This window comes from Microcaecilia unicolor, chromosome 7, assembly GCF_901765095.1.
Source record: "Microcaecilia unicolor chromosome 7, aMicUni1.1, whole genome shotgun sequence".
Taxonomy (NCBI): Eukaryota; Metazoa; Chordata; class Amphibia; order Gymnophiona; family Siphonopidae; genus Microcaecilia; species Microcaecilia unicolor.
In genome coordinates this window covers 92,107,320-92,127,160 of record NC_044037.1, presented here as the reverse complement: position 1 = coordinate 92,127,160, position 19,841 = coordinate 92,107,320, and the positions used below count along the sequence as shown (strand labels likewise).

The 19,841-nt window shown below is 42.2% G+C and overlaps 1 protein-coding gene across 1 annotated transcript in view; it reads left to right on the top strand.

Moving 5' to 3' along the window:
• Positions 1-19,841, top strand: part of NHSL2 (NHS like 2) — a 575,930-nt gene that overhangs the window by 242,107 nt on the left and 313,982 nt on the right.

Genomic DNA, 19,841 nt, shown 5'->3' with positions numbered 1-19,841 from the left:
GTCCTATCAAATATTGTAGTTCTTTTCCAATTTCTTTGTTATCACTCAGCAGTAGCACAATTCCCTCTAAGATTCACAGAGGGTGGACAGAGGAGATAGGGGAGTGGAAGTGGATAGCGTAGGGAGCGAGAACTAGGGGGGAAGGGGGGATTCAACAGTGAGACATGATATCATAACTCTTTAAACCTTTTTGGTAGCTTAACTGAAAGCTTGTTTAAATAGCCAAGTTTTTAAAGCTATTTTAAAATTCTTAAAAGATAATTCAGACCATATAAGCAACAGGAGGGAATTCAATGAAAAGGGGCTGCAAAAAAGAGAGTGTGGTGTCGGCTGGAGTCAAGTTGAGCAGTTTTAGGGTTTGGGAGAACAAGACAATGATCATTAATTGAGCGGAGGAGCCATTCAGGGGAATATGGAATTGTTAGAATGGAGAAATAGTCAGGAAGACTAAGTCTATGAGCCTTGAAAGCCAGTGTGAGGAGTTTAACTGTAATGCATTTTTCTACTGGAAGCCAGTGAAACTTTTGAAACAGGGGAGAAACATGATCAGACTTCCGTGCATGACATAAGTTTAATATCCTTGTTTTGTATCAGTAGAAGCTTTTCCAGATTTGAACGAGAACATCCTAAATAAACAATATTGCAGTAATCAAGTCTGGTAGTTAGTAGAGACAACACAAGAGAGTGTCTCTATCATAACTCCCTTCTCCTGCCTTTCTTCCAAAGTATACATATTGAGATCTTTAAATCTGTCCCCATACACTTTATGATGAAGACCACTGACAGTTTTAGTAGCCAACCTCTGTACTGACTTCATCCTGTTTACATCTTTTTGATGGTGCTGTCTCCAGAATTGTAACAATATTCTAAATGAAGTCTAACCAGAGTCTTTTACTGGGGCATAATTGCCTCCTTTTTCCTACTGGTCATTCCTCTCCCTATGCACCCAAGCATCCTTCTAGCTTTCGCCCTCGCTTTTTCTACCCATTTGGCCACCTTAAGATCATCACATACAATCACGTCTAAGTCCCGCTCCTCTTTTATTCACAGAAGTTCTTCAACCCTAAACTGTACTATTCCCTCAGGTTTTTGCAGCCCAAATGCATGACCCTATATTTTTAGCATTAAATCTAAGCTGCCAAATTCCAGACCATTCCTCTATCTTCGCTAAATCCTTCCTCATGTTATTCACACCATCAGGGATGTCTACACTATTGCTTACAAAAATGATAAAAAGAACTGGCCCAAGAACCGATCCTTGCAACACACCACTGGTAACATCATTTTCTTCAGAATGAGCTCCATTTACCACTACCCTCTGTCGTCTTCCACTCAACCAGTTCCTAACCCAGTCAGTCACTTTAGGGCTCATATTGAGGGCACTCAGTTTATTAGTCATCTATGTGGAACCATGCCAAAGGCTTTGCTAAAATCTAAATATACCACATCTAGTGCTCTCCCTCGATCCAACTCTCTGGTAACCCAGTCAAAGAAACTAATCAGATTTGTCTGACAAGACCTAGTAAAACCATGTTGCCTTGGGTCCTGTACTCCACTGTATTCTAAAAATGTTACTATTTTCCGTTTTTAAAAGCATTTCCATTAATTTACTTACCACATAAGTCAGACTCCCAGAGGTTGAGAACTACAGGTCAGTAAGTCAGATGTTTCCAGCCTCTTCTTTACTTCCGCTTTTGTGGAAAGGGACAGTATCTGCTCTTCTCCAGTCCTCTGGGACCACTCTCGACTCTAGAGAAGCACTGAAAAGATCAACCACAGAGCCGTTAGAACTTCCCTAAGTTCCATCAGTACCCTCGGATATATGCAATCCGGCTCCATTGCTTTATGCATCTTTAGATTAGCCAGCTCCTCGACACAGTCCTCTGAAAATTGTTCAGAGACTACCACCCCTCCATTCCTATTTATGTTTGTCTTCTGCGGTACTGCTCCCGGCCTTCAGCTGTGAACCCAGAAGAGAAATAGTTGTTATGCAATTCCGCCTTTTCTTTATCAGCTTCTACACATTCCTCCCCTTCACATTTGATTCTCACAATGTCTTATCCCCCCCCCCATTTTACCATTTTGGCTATTTTTTTCTTCTATTTGCATCTTTGCTCTCCTGACTACTCTAGCAGCTTGCTTGAATTCAAAAACAGTCCTCGTCTTCACCACCTACACTGGGAGGTTGTTCCATAAATTCACTACCCCTTCCATGAAGAAGTATTTCCTCAGGTTACTTTTGAGTCTGTCCCCTTTCACCTTAATCCTATGCCCCCTCATTCCAAAGCTTCTTTTCACTTGAAAGAGACTCGCTTCTTGTGCATTTTATTGGAACAGCTTGTTGAGTTGCTGTTAAGCTAGGGTGAGGAGAGTCACCATACAGTAGGGTAGAAATTAGAAACCAGGAACTTGCTAAAGCTACCTGTGGTGTTAAACATGTGTGATGGTTGATACTCATGATGGACTGGGACTAAATAACAGCCCTGGCATTTCAAGAAACCAACCCAAATCAAGGCTGTATGCTGGCCCATTCAGCCCATACTTGGATCGGTCATTTCGATATTTGTCAGAGGTACCAGATTAAGGTACAACTGATACATCTATGTATGCATAAGCCTGTAATTTCAATAGGGGGGTAATTCTCAAAAGGTTGCCTAAAGTTAGGTGGTGAGATAATATGCACTAAACAAGAATTCTATATTGGTAATTACACCCATAATTGCCACTATAGAATACTAGCTTAAGTCCTAATGTAGGCACCTAACTTTAGGCATGAGCACTTACGCTAGCTCAAAGGCTACTGTAAATGCGCACACTTAACTGCTGTCAGGTGCATAACTGATAGTATTCTATAACTTGTGTGTGTAAGTGCTAGGCACGCCCCATGACCTACCCATGTCCATGCCCTCCCTGGTTCATGCTCTCTTGCAGTTGTATACTACGGATTTTGTGTACACAATTTGTAGAATCCCAACTAAGAGCAGATATTGCATAACTGCCAATTAGCACCAGTTATAGCCAATAATTGGTTCTTAATGTGTACCTATTAGCAACTAATTATTATATTTATGCACATAATTGACACTATAATTTGCACACACAACTTTGCATGCTAAGTGTAAAACTGTGCATGCAAGTTCATAGAATTAGTGGGTAGATGTGTTGGTAGAAGATTGTGGGGGTAATATTACAGGTAATAAGGACAAAGCATAGATGGCGGGGAGTTAACAAACTAGTACAGGTATTTCTCTTGTGGGCCATTTCTCCAAATGGATTAATCTTGCACATACTATGACAGTAATGAACATCAATTTCTCTTTTTTTCTGTGTGTGCATGTGTTTCTTCCTTTTATTCTTTACCTCTCATTTGCTTTTTCTTCCTTTTGGTCCTAAGGTTGTCAACTGCCCTTCATTTTTTTTCCAGAAGAGCCTGACCCACACTTAGTTGTACACCACTGCATACCCAGCCTTGTAGTTCTGCTTCTTGAAGGGCAGGGCTTCCCAAACCTGCCCAGAGAACCCACAGCTAGTGGAGGATTTCAGATATCCACCATAAATACGTATGAGATACATTTGTATTCACTGGAAACCCAATATGCACAAATTCGCCATATTCATATTTCTTGTGGATATCCTAAAAGCTTGACTAACTGTGGGGTCTGCAGGACATGTTTGGGAAGCCCTGCCCTACCAAAAGCAGAACTACAAGGCTGTGCAAGGAGATGTTGATCAACTGGTCCTGAAATCAGAGTCATTTGGCAACACGTCTTGGTTCTGAGCCTAGTCTAGAAGTTCTGAGGTGCGTCTCTATTGTATGTTGATGTGGTACTGGTCATTTGCTCATCCAAACCTGTCTGTGTATTAATGGTTGTCTTTTTGTTAATACAAATATTTGCATGAAAATCAGAACTTGATTTAAACCTTGCGATTTGCCCAGAGATATTTGAACAGGATGGTGCATTGTCCTTTGTTAATTTACCATTTAAGTTAGAGAACTTACTAGTTTATAAATATTATATCAACCTGACCACATATCCTTGTTAAATCTTAGAAACTAACAGTGATTTATTTTGACAGGATGCATTCCTAAATACAGGTACTATGAGGTTTTGTTTTGTTTTTTTTAATTCTTATAAACAGAGCTTCCCATAGAGACAAAGGCAGGAATTAGAGAAAGAAAGTTAGGGACAGGCAGTGCGTGAAGGAAGGGCACCTCATTCACCCTAATACCACAGCAAGAGAATTAAGGTTTCCCAACAAATAGAGCACAGCACCCAGGCAGCAACATTATGGGCTTTCTGTAAGTCATATAAATGCAGAAATTCCAATAGTTTTGAGGTCTCTTTTCAAAGATTGCTTTTTCGACAAAATGTAAAAAAGGGAACCATATTGTATACAATTTACTCTTTAACCCTCATACATAAGTTATTCCATTGCAAAAAAAAAAAAAAAAAACCTTTCCCCAATCTTCCAAGCAGGAATCTTCATCCTAGCATACAGGTATTGTTCAAGTGTTTCACTTTATAAAGGTTAATGGCAGGCAGCTGTCATGCCACAGAAGCTAAGGGGCAAACTGAGCACCCGTACTATTGAGGAAGCTCTTTCATTGTGTCCAGGAAGGGGTAATTTGTATTATATTTGGCACCCTCAGATTTTATAATGTTGGTGCCTATGCACAGAAATCTATTTTTTATATATGTCACTATTAAAGTTCTGCAAGGCCTGTCTCCTTGGTCATTAGTCCAATATGGCACTCATCAGGTTAGCTCCCAGTGGGTTCTGTCTTACACCAACCCTTTTACAGAGAAGGCATTGGCTTTTTTATGTTTAAATTTCTTTATTAATTGTGCTTTATAACATTCATAAATGAACGTAATAATCAGAAATCTCAAAAGATTAAATCAATAACAGAAAAATAAATATATATAAAGAAAAACTGTTTTATAATCACAGTCCACAATATATGATCCAAGAATCAGGAAAATAATTAAATATCAATAACTTAGATAAATAAATTATCCTAGAACAGAGGTTATACCAATGATACAATCAGACAGCAGTATTTATCTGGTTAGCTATCTCAAGGGGGGTTCTCATACTTTCCTTAGCAATTACAAATTCTTTAAGTTTCTTGGGATCAGTGAAGATAAAATTATTTGTTTCATAGGATATTAAGCATTTGTATGGAAACTTAATGAAGAAGGTTGCCCCTAGGGCTGCAACTCTTGACTTAAAAGCCAAGAGTTCTTTCCTCCTTGACTGAGTCTCCTTAGACAAATCGGGAAAAATGTTTATCTTCCCCCTCCCCCCCCCCCCAGGAATACTTCATTCATATGATGGAAATATGAGCGTAGTACATTAAGAGGGCATTGACTTTTTGTGGTTGAAATAGGACACCATTGGTGGTGTTGACTTGAGTTATTGGTGCTATTACAAAAACAGTAGGTTGTAAGTTCTCTCTCTCTTTCATACAACAGCTTGGGCATGCTTTCTTATCCTCCCTTGCACAGTTTTCTTCCTTATACCTTTAAGCATGTCCTTTGTCTCTCTCACTCTGCTCTTTTCTGTTGAGGTCAATGTCTCCACATGGGTTAGTTTTGCATATACCATGTCATTAATGAACCTCACTCCTAAACCAGGGTATGTGGAATATCTCAATCTCTCAAATTTACTACTAATGCTCTTTGCAGGTCATTGCATCATGCCAAAAATCATCCTTTTGGAGTTCATAAGATGTTACAAGCATAGGAAGTTTATCCAGTGTGCTGGGAAATTTTTTAATGAGACCTGTGACACCCAAAAGGATGGGAAATATTTCTGTATCCTTCTGCCACATTTTCTTGGTCTCAGACTGCATTTCTTGGTAATTGAAAAACTTTTATCTCTCTGCACAATTCACTGAGTAGACCTAGATTGCTTTTTTTGGGAGCCATCATGATACACCTAACTTTCCAGGATTTTGCTGTGCTCAGTGTCTCCAAATGGTTGAATTTGCATGTACTATAAAAGCAATGACCCTCACTCCTAATCCACAGTATGTAAAATATGATCTCAGCCTCTCAAATTTACTGCTTGTGTTTTTGTGCCTGAAAGATCCATCCAAACAACTGACTGATCTCTAGCAGAACTCTGAACGCCAGGGCTGAGAAGATGGGCTCTGAGCCAGTATTTCAGGTCATTTTGGTTTGGTTGTAATTGTCATAGTGGCTTTTAGACATAATCATGGCCCATTCTGGAAGCTGAAAGTCTGTGATGTCAGTTGCATATGATTGAATGTCACTATGCTCATATTAGCCCTCTCCTCAATTCATTTCATTCGCTCCCTATCTGTTTCCGCATACAGCTCAACTCCTCTTATTGACTTACAAGTGCATTCACTCTGCAGCTCCTCAGTACCTCTCCACTCTCATCTCTCCCTACACTCCTCCATGTTCACTGGGTAAATCTCTCTTATCTGCACCCTTCTCCTCCACCGCTAACGCCAGACTCTGTTCCTTTTATCTAGCTGCACCATGTGCCTGCCCTGGAATAGACTTCCTGACCCGGTATGTCAAGCTCCATATCTGTCCGTCTTCAAATCTAGGCTAAAAGTCCACCTTTTTGATGCTGCTTTTAACTCCTAATCCTTACTCGTTCAATACCCATGTTTTATCATTCCCACCTTAGTAATTCCCTTATCTCTTATTTGTCCTGTTTGTCTGACCTAATTAGGTTGAAAGCTCTGTCGAGCAGGGACTGTCTCTTTATATCCAGTGTACAGCACTGTGTACGTCTAGTAGTAGTAGTAATAGTCCGTGCATTCCAATTCCAGAGCAGTACATCAAGCTTAAAAGAATGTATGTAATACTTCTTGGAAATGTATTTTTTTGTGATAATCATCAAAAACATAAATATATGATAAATATGGCAATAGACAAAAGGAGAGCGAAAGATGATTATAATATTGCTCTTGGAGGTTAATAGACCTTCTTACAGGGTTAGTGGTTTCGTAATAAAAAAACACAGATACAAGCATCTCATGCAATTACCATACTACAGCCTTCTTGGAGCTTGATTTATAAAACGTAAATGGGAGGGGGAAAATGTGCACTTAAGAAGTTAGTCCTGCTTTCAATTTTTCATGGGATCCTAACCCAATGAAAAAGTGTTGTTACAAATGTTGATACACAGTACTAGCATGGACCTGCTGAAACTCAGTAGAGGGTTGCGTACTCATGGGTGTTCTCTGCCCTTTCCTCTTACTTCTATCCATCCTTCTCTTCACCTCCTCCATGTTCTCTGCTTTTCTTTCCCCCTTGTACTATTCCTTGTCCCACTGCACTCACTCCCTCTCTCATGAGAGGCCTCTTCTTCTTGTGCCAGCTGGATCCCTGCCAGCACATTGCTACAGCAGGTCTTCTCTCTTCCTTTGCTAGTGAGGGTTGTGTCCTCATTGTGCGTTTCTACAGGGCTTGCATCAGTGCATGTGAGCCCTGGTAGATAAGGGGGGGGGGGGGGGAGAACCTCCTCAGCACTTACAGATGCAGCACCATGGGGTGACTGAGTCTTTTTCAATGGTGGTGTTGGGGGTGAGGAGAAAGGCAGGGGAAGATAGGAATATCTACTGGTGCTTGAAGATGTGGCACGGTGCGTACAGGAATGATATGAGATGTGAAAGATTGTCCATGCACTCTGCCATGCTCAGAAAGACAAAACTCTTCTGCTATTGTATATATACATCTATAAATATTTGAAATACTATATAGTCTTTATCAGAGCAAGAAGGATACACCAAATCTGTCTTGAGCACCTTATAGCCAGTTGGTTTTCCAGGTCATGCAAAATAAATATGTAAAAAGATACATTTTCAAGTACTGGGTTTCCAGTGTAGGTGAATTCAAGTCATGCATAGTCATTGTGTACGTTCTGAAAACCTGATTGGCTGTAAAATCCTCAAGACTGGTTTAGGAAGCTTTCTGCTGATAAGGAGAAAGAGAATACAGAGCTACATGGTGATGCATACATATATCTCCCTGGGTCTGCAAGGGCAGTTGCATTGTAAAACTAGACCAAGACTGTACCTGAGTATCTTATAGTTGTGTGCAGGGCAAAAATTGTTGTTTTGTTTAGTTTCTCATATTGTGCATGTGGTTGTTGGTCGATTATTGTAATGCCATATATGCTGGTTGTAAGGAGTATCTGTTGAAAAAACTCCAAACAGCTCAAAACACTGCAGCCAGGTTCATATACAAAATCTCTCATTTTGAAAGAGCCTCCCCTTTATTAATCAAATTACACTGGCTTCCCATCAAAGCAAGAATCACCTTCAAATTATGTACCTCTATCTTTCAAAACCTAAATCACACAGCTCTAGACTATATGGTACCATTAATAAACCTACCTCAAAGAAACACTAAATATGAGGCAAGAATCTATGTGACTACACCTCCCAAATTGCAAAAAAAGTGATCTACAAAACTGTCTACTCTACAGACTTCACTTACCTAGGAACCAAATGGTGGAACTCCTTACCACCCAAAATAAGAAATATACATGAATATACTAAATTCCGCAAAATCCTCAAATCGTTACTATTCAAATAAACCCTCACAAAGAACAACCATATCTCAAACAACTAATTATTTCCTGAATTGCTTATTACTATATTTACCATTAACCTTGTCTTTGCTTCATGTACAATTTCTCATTCATAATAGATTTTCTAAAGGTTAAACATCCATAGCTATCTCAGTATGTTTATGATATTGGATTTTTATTTATTTATTTGTTACATTTGTACCCCACATTTTTCCACCTCTTTGTAGGTTCAATGTAGCTTACATAGTGCCGGAGAGCAGTAGCAGACTCCGGTGTATACAAATACAAGGTAAAGTTGTGATAGGGTAAGGTTCATGTGGTAGGTCCACATAGAGGAATCGTTCGATGGGAGAGTTCGGTGATGGCCATTACGAACTTTAGTGTTGTTGTGTCGCAACAAATTACTCTTATGTATTATTCTTTATGTATCCTATATTATTATTGTAAGCCACATTGAACTCAAACTTGATTGAGATAATGTGGGATATAAATGTCACAAATAAATAAATAAATTTGTTATAATTTTTCTTTGGTTTTGGGCAATGTCATCAATAGTTTACCCATTTGCCCACATAGTGCAAAATACTAATGACAGAAAAGACCCTGAAACTTTATTTTTATTTATTTGTTACATTTGTATCCCACATTTTCCCACCTATTTGCAGGCTCAATGTGGCTTACATAGCACCGTGAAGACGTTCGCCAACTCCGGTAGAGAAACAAATACAGAGTGATGTTATAGTATAGTAGTTTCATAGTTACAGACACAATTGGGAATAGTCGAGAAGGCGAGATATATAGTGTTCATTACGAGGTTTGGTTACGTTGTGTTGCAGGGGTTTTAGGTACTTAAGTTGGGTCGGTGGGGTATGCTTTTTCGAACAGGTGGGTCCTTAGTGATTTCCAGAAGTTAAGATGGTCACAGCTTTTGGTAGTGCATTCCACAATTGTGTACTTATGTAGGAGAATCTGGATGCATAAATTGATTTATATTTGATACCTTTACAATTTGGGTAGTGGAGGTTTAAGTATGTTCGTGAAGATCTGGTTGCGTTTCTGGTTGGGAGGTGTAAGAGGTCTGTCATGTATCCCAGGGCTTCGTCATAGATAATTTTATGGACCAGGGTGCAGATTTTGAAAGCTATGCGTTCTGTGATTGGAAGCCAGTGCAGTTTTTCTCGGAGGAGTTTGGCGCTTTCGAATCGTGCTTTTCCAAATATAAGTCTGGCTGCTGTGTTTTGAGCGGTCTGAAGTTTCTTTAAGAGTTGCTCTTTGAATCCCGCATAGATTCCGTTGCAGTAGTCCAAGTGGCTTAGTACCATTGATTGATTGATTTTGTCAGATTATGGAAAGTTTTCCTCGGGAAGAATTGTTTCAGGCGTTTAAGTTTCCACACTGAGTGGAACATTTTTTTGGTTGTAGAGTTAACTTGGCTCTCTAGTGTAAGGTTACGGTCAATTGTGACCCCGAGAATTTTCAGGCTGTTTGAAATAGGGAGGGTGTAATCTGGGATGTTTAGGTTTGTGGGTTTGTTCGTGTTGTGTTGGGATGAGAGGATGAGGCATTTTCCCTACCCTTTTGGATATGGGAAATGCAATTTTAAACCAGTGGTTCTCAACCTTTTTTCAGTCTGGACACACCTGATGCAGGAGTGGGAATTTTGCGCTATTGCAGTTCTGTAAACAGATTTTCATATTGAAGGCTCTTCCCATATTCTTTCCATTTCAGTGAAACAACAGCTTTTTGTTAACATAGATACTCGCACAGATACTCCTGAAACAGGCATATATTGCCAAAACACAGGGCTGTGTCAAGTCCACTGTATGTGGTCATTTTAATAGATATTGCTTTTTTTAATCTACCTCTGGAGTCCTGTCTGGATTGGTTGCCCAACGCCCCGTCACTACTCCTTTGGTCGATTTGATCCTGTATAGGGAACCTTTCCTTACTACTACTACTACTACTTATCATTTCTAAAGTGCTACTAGACATACGCAGCGCTGTACACTTGAACATGAAGAGACAGTCCCTGCTCGACAGAGCTTATAATCTAATTAGGACACACAAACAGGACAAACAAGAGATAAGGGAATATTAAAGTGAGGATGATAAAATAAGGGTTCTGAACAAGTTAATAAAGGTTAGGAGTTAAAAGCAGCATCAAAAAGGTGGGCTTTTAGCTTAGATTTGAAGACGGCCAGAGATGGAGCTTGACGTACCGGCTCAGGAAGTCTATTCCAGGCATATGGTGCATCAAGATAAAAGGAACGGAGTCTGGAGTTAGCAGTGGAGGAGAAGGGTGCAGATAAGAGAGATTTACCCAGTGAACGGAGTTCCCGGGGAGGAATGTAGGGAGAGATGAGAGTGGAGAGGCACTGAGGAGCTGCTCTCTGTTTTCTATTTTGTAACCAGTTTTTAATCCACAATAGGACACTACCTCCTATCCCATGACTTTCCAATTTCCTCTGGAGTCTTTCATGAGGTACTTTGTTAAACGCCTTCTGAAAATCCAGAAACACAATCCATCTTATTTTCGAAAGAGAAAGACTCCCATATTTTGACCCAAATCGGGAGATGGGCGTCCGTTTCTTGTGGGTGTCTAAATCGGTATAATCGAAACCCGATTTTTGGCGTTCTCAACTTCAGTCCATCACGGAGACGAACAAAGATCATGGGGGCGTGTCGGAGGTGTGGCGAAGGCGGGACTGGGGCTTGGTTATCGGCCGAGGAGAGATGGGTGTCTTTAGCTGATAATCGAAACAAGAAGTGCGTTTTTGACGAGAATTTGGTCCGTTTTATTTGGACCCTTTTTTTCAGGTCCAAGTCCCAAAAAAGTGCCCAAACTGACCAGATGACCACCGGAGGGAATCGGGGATCACCTCCCCTGACTCCCCCAGTGGTCACTAAACCCCTCCCACCAAAACAAAACCACTTTACACACTTTTTTCCCAACCTGTATGCCAGCCTCAAATGCCGTACCCACCTCCATGACAGCAGAATGTGTTCTATTCTCTGACAGCCTTTCCCTGGTTCTGATGTGGGTCTCGGGTGAGTGTGACACCTTTTCTGTTAAGGGCACTGCAGAGTCACATCAGCAATGCATTGTGGTGGGTGTAGGGTATTGGGCTCCGTGATTCCACTGGCTTGTGTTAAATGCTCACGATGTTGGTAGTTGGTAGGCTCTACTTCCATGGTGCTTTTCCCTCCACTTACTGGGTCAGAGTGTGCCCTGTTTTGTTTCCGGTAGTCCATGAGGTAGTGGCCATTTGTGTAAGACACTTTTAGATCCCTTTCATGTGTTAGCCACGTTACAGCACTTAGTTCTTACCTTGAATGTTGCTGAAAGAGGGCATTGTACATCATTCTGCCAACTCGGACCTACTGCTAATCTCAGTACCAGCAAGACTCGTTGCCAGTGGGGCACAATCTCTGATCTGCAGTTAACTGTGAGTAAAGGTGCTTATTCAAATAAAGGACATTTTCAGCGAGATTAGTCTTCAGGTGTGAACTGCTGTGCCAAGGTTATACACCAGCAACAAGTCCTGTCCCTGGAGCACCTTTAGTGGGTACTGCAGTGCACTTCAGGCAGGCAGACCCAGGCCCATCCCCCCCCACCCGTAACACTTGTGGTGGTAAATGGGAGGCCTCTAAAACCCACTGTACCCACATGTAGTTGCCCCCTTCACCCCTAAGAACTATGGTAGTGTTGTACATTTATCCCTCCCACGACCAAATGGCTTGGATTGGGACGTGTCTGAGCTGGGCGTTTTTAGATTCCATTATCGCAAAAAAAAAAAACACGCCCATCTCAGAAGGGACCAAATCCATGGCATTTGGTCCGTCCAAACCGTATTTTCGAAACGAAAGGGACACCCATCTTTTTCGATAATACTGTCTGTCCCGCCTCTTCACATACCCGTTTTCGGACATAGACGCCCATGGAGATGGGCGTTCGCATTCGATTATGCCCCTCAATATCAACCGGCTCACCTTTATCCACATGTTTGTTCACCCCTTCAAAGAAATGTAATAGATTGATGTAAGATTTCCCTTCACTAAATCCATGTTGGCTTTGTCTCAATAATCCATGCTTTTGAATATGCTCTGTAATTTTGTTCTTTATAATAGTCTCTACCATTTTACCCGGCACCAACGTCAGGCTCACCTGTCTATAATTTCCCAGTTCTCCTCTGGAACCTCCAATTTTCTGAAACCATGCTTGATTTTAAAGATAAATTACATATTACTAACAATAGTTCGCAAAGTTCATTTTTCAATTCTCTCAGTACTCTGGGATGAATGCCATCCAGTCCAGGAGATTTGCTACTCTTCAGTTTGAAAGCCTAAAGAGTGGTTTACCCCAACACAATCTGGGAAGGACCATGGCATCGGGGTTTGTGTAGCCATATCTCCTGTGGGTCCAGCTCCTCTCTCCCTCTATTTCTTCCATCCATCCGCAGTCCAGGATATTTTTCTCTCTCCCTCCCTCCTTCCATCTCCCCAACCCACCCCCATAGTCCTCTCTCCTGTCACCTTCCTCACCACAGGTTTAATTAAAATCACTCTTGTCCCTTTTTCCCTACAGGTCCAGGGCCTATATCTCCCCTCCCTTCACCAGTCCAGCACTTTCCCTCTTCTTTCCTCAGTCCTCCCCCATCCTCAAACTTCTGCTCCTCCTTCCCTCAGCACCCCCGCTTGGACTTCTTCCTCTCCGCCCCGCCCGCAGTTCTGCCTCTCAGTGACCACCCTGATCCGTCAAGTTTAACTTTTTGCTGCCCCAGGCCAACTTCCTATTTACACAAGGGTGGGATATGACTGGGGCAATGCGCCAGGTTGGCCCAGGCAGAGAAATGAAAAGTAATGTTTGACAGACCGGGGTGGATGCTGAGAGAGGACTAGGGAGAACTGCTGGATCCGTGGTGGGACTGGGCAACCATGTTGCAATCTTTATTTTAAAAAGAAGAAAAAACGCTGCTCTTTATTATTATTTTTTTAAATAATAAACACCGGTTGAGAACCACTGTTTTTTAAATGAATCAATGCACCTTTCTAGGACAAGCTTGGTGTAGCTTGCAATGTGGTTGAGATATACAAACAAGATCCCTAGAAGTACTGAGAAGGAGGTGGGTAGGGGTAGAGAAGCTGATATGCACTGTCTCCCCCTGGCCAGGGTCCAGCTTTATGATACCTATCCCAGGCTGTGCGCATCATGTACTGCACACTGCATGCAATGTTTCTGCCACAGACAGAAACCCGCCAAAAACCTTAAATGAACCCCAAAGCCCCCTTCCCCCCGACAGGTATCAATTATGTAAATATGGAAGTCTTTAAGCAGTAGCAGGCGTAGAGCTGTTATCACACAGCACGCTCTTCTCTTCCTCCTCCTCTTTCTGACTGGGATTTTTTCCCTTTTTTTTTTTTTGCTATCGCCGTCGCTCCTATCAGAGTGTGCGGTGGAACGGAGGAACTTGGACGGAGGGCTGAGGCGGCGGAGCGGTGACAGAGCTCGAGGGCAAGCCCGGGGCCGGAGCAGAAGCCCGCGCAAAGCTGCACTGGGGGAGGGGAGCCGGGGTACGGGCGGCCATCGAGCAGCGCTGGACAGAGAGAAAGATGGGAGCCCAGCACGGGGACTGAGGTGATGTAAGCACCTAGGGGACGGGCGGGGAGGGAGACAGGTCTTCAGCACAGGATGATGGGCAACTCTCAGCGCAAGCACAGAAGTAAGAGGCAGCTGGCAATGCATTCGGCAACAGGTACTTCCTCCCTCCCTTCGTTTTCGTTGCTGGGCTGCTGTGCGCTGTCTTTTGCCAGTGGTGTTTTCTTGTGGGTGTCTGATTTTTTTATTTACTTATTTTTTTTTTTTTTTGCGTTGATTTTGGAGAAAGCTGTTTGCTTAACAACCTGTGAATTTCTTTATTTGCTGGCTTGAACGCAAGGCTATATTGCAGAGATGAAAAAAATATCCCCATGGAGAGATCTTAGCAATGGCTTCTGGAAGCAGAACTGGCATCCCGGCTTCGCAAGCCTTAAAGGGAGATTGATGAGGGCAGGTTTCCTCTCACTTCCAATGGAACTCATGACGTCAGCTGAATGCAGAGTTGAATGATTGACTGGCAGCATAGGCCCAAGTTCATGGGACTCCTCCTCGGTACATTTAATGGCCTTGCTTTGCTTGAGCTCCAAAGCAGCCCTGCTGGTTGGTCCTCCCACTCAGGGTCAGAATTTCTAATGCATAACCAGAGAGAGAGAGCATACACACTCTGACTCAGATACAGGTACACAAATACACACATTCCCAGATATAGGTATCTAATATGGGCATATGCACACATATTCTTGTATACAGCTGCACACGGAGGCAAACTGTCAGCGACTGGTGTATACATACTGATAGATACACACATCTCAGGTGGAGGGATACACTTAGATATAGGCACACAGACATACGGATGCCAACACACAAACAGGTGTACAGGTACATTCAGGAATGCATGCATACAGACAAGTGAACAAACACACTCCAGTGTAGGTGCTGTCTAGGTAGAATGTAGGCATAACACACACACACCCTTAGATCCAACTGTATAGGAATATGCTCCAAGAGATAAGCATGTACTCTTATATAGAAAGACCTTAGGGCTTTTATTAAGTGGAAGAAACTGAATTTGGCCCTGGTGAAAGCAAACATTTCATGAAGACCCACACTCACACATACTTAAAGGACATGCATGTACATACACACAGGAAATTCCAACCCTACATGTACAAATTGGTATATCTATATCCTGAGAGATTCAGCTACATATTCACACTCATGGAGGCATGGAACGTTACCATTCTTGCACATGCACTAACGTAAAAGGTACACGTGCATATATATTGCACAGATTCAGGAAAACATATGTACAGAAACTACATACTCGCAGAAGGAAAGATCATTTCTGACTTGAATGATCCAGTTCAGGGATGGAGGCTTTTGGCAAGTCTTGGGTTTGAGTTTACATCTCAATACATGCTAGTATTTGTAATTCCTGTTTTTTTTTTTTTTTTAACCATTTAAAATGAGTATTAGCAATACCATAATCCATAAGCATGTGTATTGCCTCTACATGGGGAGAGGGAGAGGGAGGAGGAGGAGGGGTGGGGGTGTAAGGGATTGTGGTTTAATGTTGTGTTCATCCAGGCCCTTCTGGGATGGCTGTTCCTGAATGATTGGAAGTTGTGACTACCTTAGAAATGTTGACCCATCTGAGTTATTCAGATTTACCTACACCTTTTCAAAGCATGTGCTTAATGTTGTACGTTGTACTTGTGGCTCAGTGGAAACTTTGCTCAAATTGCAAGTGCACCTGCTAAACCCCAACCTATTAGTCTGCCTGGTCAGAGTGGGCTAGGAGCTTACAAAAAGATCTAGTGTAGGCATTCCCTTTGGTTATAACAGGTGGCAGACCCAGCTGATGCATAGGCAGTTATAGTAGGTCTGATACATTGGTCTGCAGTCATAGCCCTGGGTTACAATTAGTGGCCTTTACCTATTGCTGGTGAGGGGAAGAACCTTTTTATAAATCAGGCCCAGAGTTTCAGTGTTGTGATCCGTGGAAATAGACCCATATAGATCAATGACAGTGAATTTCTCGATAAAGAGTTCTTCTTTGGGTTAGCCTAGTGACTGATATGGCAGGTGCTGTATATCGCCACGTGGAAGATCACTGGTAAAATCCCTGCATTGGGCCTTCAGATGGAAAAATGGTACCTTCCTTAGTGTCTGCAGCAGATGAATCCAGAGACTTATGGGTTGTGACTGTCTACCAGTAGGTGGAGATTGCACTGAATTGAACTCTGCCTTACAGGACAGTGCTCTTTGGTAAATCGGTATTCTCTATCTCCAGCAAGTGGATGGACAGTCTTTACCAAGCTCCTGGGTTCACCTGAGCATAGCTCCTGTTCTAGATTTTTCTAGTTCAGAGTAGTGTGGGGATGTTTGGCTAAGCGGTGCCAGGTCCCTCCCCCACACCTAGCCCTCTCCAGCCAATTTCTCACCTTCTCCTTCCTTGAAGGAATTCCTGAACAGGAAAAAAAAACCCCAACCCCTTTCAGGTAGGCTATAGCACTTCACCACTGCTTATGGACTGTTATAGAAAAGAGGGGCTTTATTTTCCTACACACAACGTTTTTCTGTGGGACCCAGCTTCTGACTCCAGTGCAGCGGAGACTGACTGTGTCTTTAAATTTTTATTTCCCTTCAGATTCCCTTGTGGTTTTTCTTTTACTTTCATTTTCATGGCTGAACTAGTAAAATGCTGCTCCTGCTGTGGAAACCAAAGAGCAGCATTGGGAGTCTGTCCGGGGGAAGGGGGGCACGTTTGGGCCCTGAGGCCAAGGATAACCCAGTTAGCGAGGTTGGCATGCTGGCCTTCTTCTCCCCAGACTGAAACAGTGTCAGCGGCCATTTAGAAACTTCTGTGTTCTGAGACCGCTGTGTCTTTGGACAGCTCTCTTCCTGCAGCCTCCAGGTGGTGGCTGGACTTGGGGGTACAGCCCTCTTCAGAATTTCCAGACATACAACCAGTCTAGCCTATTTGGCGAACGCTGTATACAATCTGATTCAGCATCAGCCAAATGGATGTCTCTGTGGTGACAGCGTGTTGCTTGTTATGGTTGCGCCACTGGGCTGCTGATAACGGCGCCCAAGCAGCGGCTGGTTTGGCTTCCCTTTTAAGGCTAAGCCTCTATTCAGGGAAGATTTAGAGAAGCTGTTCAAGGACCTAGGGGATTCGAAATCTCAGCGTCTGTCCAAAGATAAGCCCAGGACCTAAGTCGGGTCATACTTGACTCTGTTTTAAGGATAGTAAGAGATATGGCCGTGCAGACTTTCATTTACTCAAAAGTCTAGATAGCAACAGAGGCAGTCTTTTTGAGCAGACAAGTGCAGTTCCACACAGACTGCCAGACTCATGCCTGCGCTTTGCCCCTCCCAATGATGGGGTCTTGGCCCACTCGTTGGTACAGGTAGGGCTGCCCCATTTTGATGAAGAGTGGGCCAAAATTACTAGAAACCAATGGGCTCTGGACCTTATTTGAGATGGCTACAAATTAGAGTCCTCCTCTCCAATCGCAGATTTTTTGCTTGGAATCCCCATGCACCGCAGACCGCAAGCGAACAATGGTAAAATCTACACTGAAGCTGTTGCAGGAGTTGGGAGCGGTGATTCTGGTACCACGTCAGGACCACAGGCACGGTCGGTATGCAATCTATTTTGTGGTTCCCAAGAAGGGGGAATCTTTGCTCAGTACTGGACCTGAAGAAGGTCAACAGCTTTCTCAAGATCAAACATTTCCATATGGAAACCTTATGTTCAGTCATAGTGGCAGAGCAGTTGGGAAAGTTTGTCATGGCAGGAAGTGTATTTGCGTATCCCGATTTGACCTCCACACCAGTTTTACCTTAGGTTTTGATTCTAGGATAGCATTTTCAATTCCAGGCACTATTGTTCACGCTAGCCACCATGTTTCACACCATCTCCAAAGTGATAGTTGTGGTGGTGTTGATGGCGATGTTACGGAAGGAGGGCATCAGAGTTCATTCCTGTCCGAACGATTGGCTCAACAGGGCCTTGTCGCTACAGGACAGTTTGCAGGCCACATTCTGGGTCATGGCGCTTTTACAGACCTTGGGATGGGTCCTCAACCAAAAGTCATCTAGTTCCCACACAGTCTCTTGCAACATCCTGGACGGAAGCTAGGGTCATTGCTCTCAAAAAATCTGTAGGGAGGTGACCTGGTCTTCCGTCCACACATTTACCTGGCTCTATTGCTTGGACATGGCGGCTCATGCAAAGGCTTCATTTGGGGCTGCAGTTCTTTCTGCGGGAGTTTCGGCTTCCCACCCTATTTAGGAACTGCTTTGCTACATCCCACAAGCCTCTGGATTCATCTGCTACAGATGCTAAGGAACTAAAAATGATAATTTTATTTCCTTTAGTTGCAGCACCAGATGAATCCAGTCATACCCTGCATAACTGATATGCACTTGCTGTCGGTCGCTTGATCATGTAGAAATTTTGTTGCATGCTTCGTGTTTTCTCTATTTTTCCAGGTACTAGGGTGTTGTCTTTTTCTGGTTAAATTTGATGTTGGGTTTCTGTGGGGAATGAGATATGTACTCATTGACTTCCTTCTGCTTTGTTACAAGATATACTGAATGACCAAGGAGCATTCCGTCCTATAAGGCAGAGTTCAGGTTAGTGCTCTCTATCTCCACCTGCTGATAGTCACAACCTACAAGTCTCTGGATTCATCTGCTGTGACTAAAGGAAAGAAAATTATCAGGAAAGATATAATTTTTTGTTCTACTTTTGTTTTAGTAAACCCTTTGGGTAGCATGTCTACTGACCTCCCTGTTGAGCTCTGTCCTGACAGGAAGATTTTAATCAGAATTGAATCTAGGGGATTAGTAAAAATACAGTGTTTTTTTTTCTTCATATGCTGCAGCACATATCTGAAGTGGAGAAAACAACTCCTGTGATAAAGAAATACCTCTGATGTGATAGGTTTTAATATGACTAACAAGAATTCACCATGGGGGGCCATTTACTAACAGTGTGCTCTATTGCTGTTAATACATGTTATTTGCCACAGACTCCATTTTGTGGGCCCTTTGGTCTTAGCATATGCCAGCTATTTATAAATAACACTCTAAAAGAGAATTGCATAAAATGTATGTTGCATTGAAGGTTTTGAAGAAGAATATCTTTATAGGTTACAAAAATAAAATAAAGACCAACATGTGGGATTTCATTAAAAAAAAAACCCTAGAAGAACAAGTTTCCACAACAGCACACCAGGCAAAAAAAAAAAAAAAAGAAAAGAAAAGAAACCAGAGAAGGCAAAAATAAAAAAAGGAGAAAGAGATAATTGGTGCCAGTAATTCTTCATTGCAAGTGCAATAAATAATTACTGGCACCAATTATCTCTTTCTCCTTTTTTAATTTTTTTGCCTTCTCCACTGTTTTTTGCCCAGATTTTCATAGAAATCATTCAGTATGAGATCTAATTGTTGATTTGTATTATGTTATATAGTTTGCATTGGGTTATAAAAAGAATAAATGTATGTGATTTAGGGGCCTGTACGTTAAGCATAGAATGTATGCAAAGGTTGTTTAGAATGAATATGGAATAGTGTGCTATCTACTAAAGCTCTAGCATGTACTCTAAACTGATTTCTCAATATGTTGGCATATGCATGCATGTAAATAAAGATATTT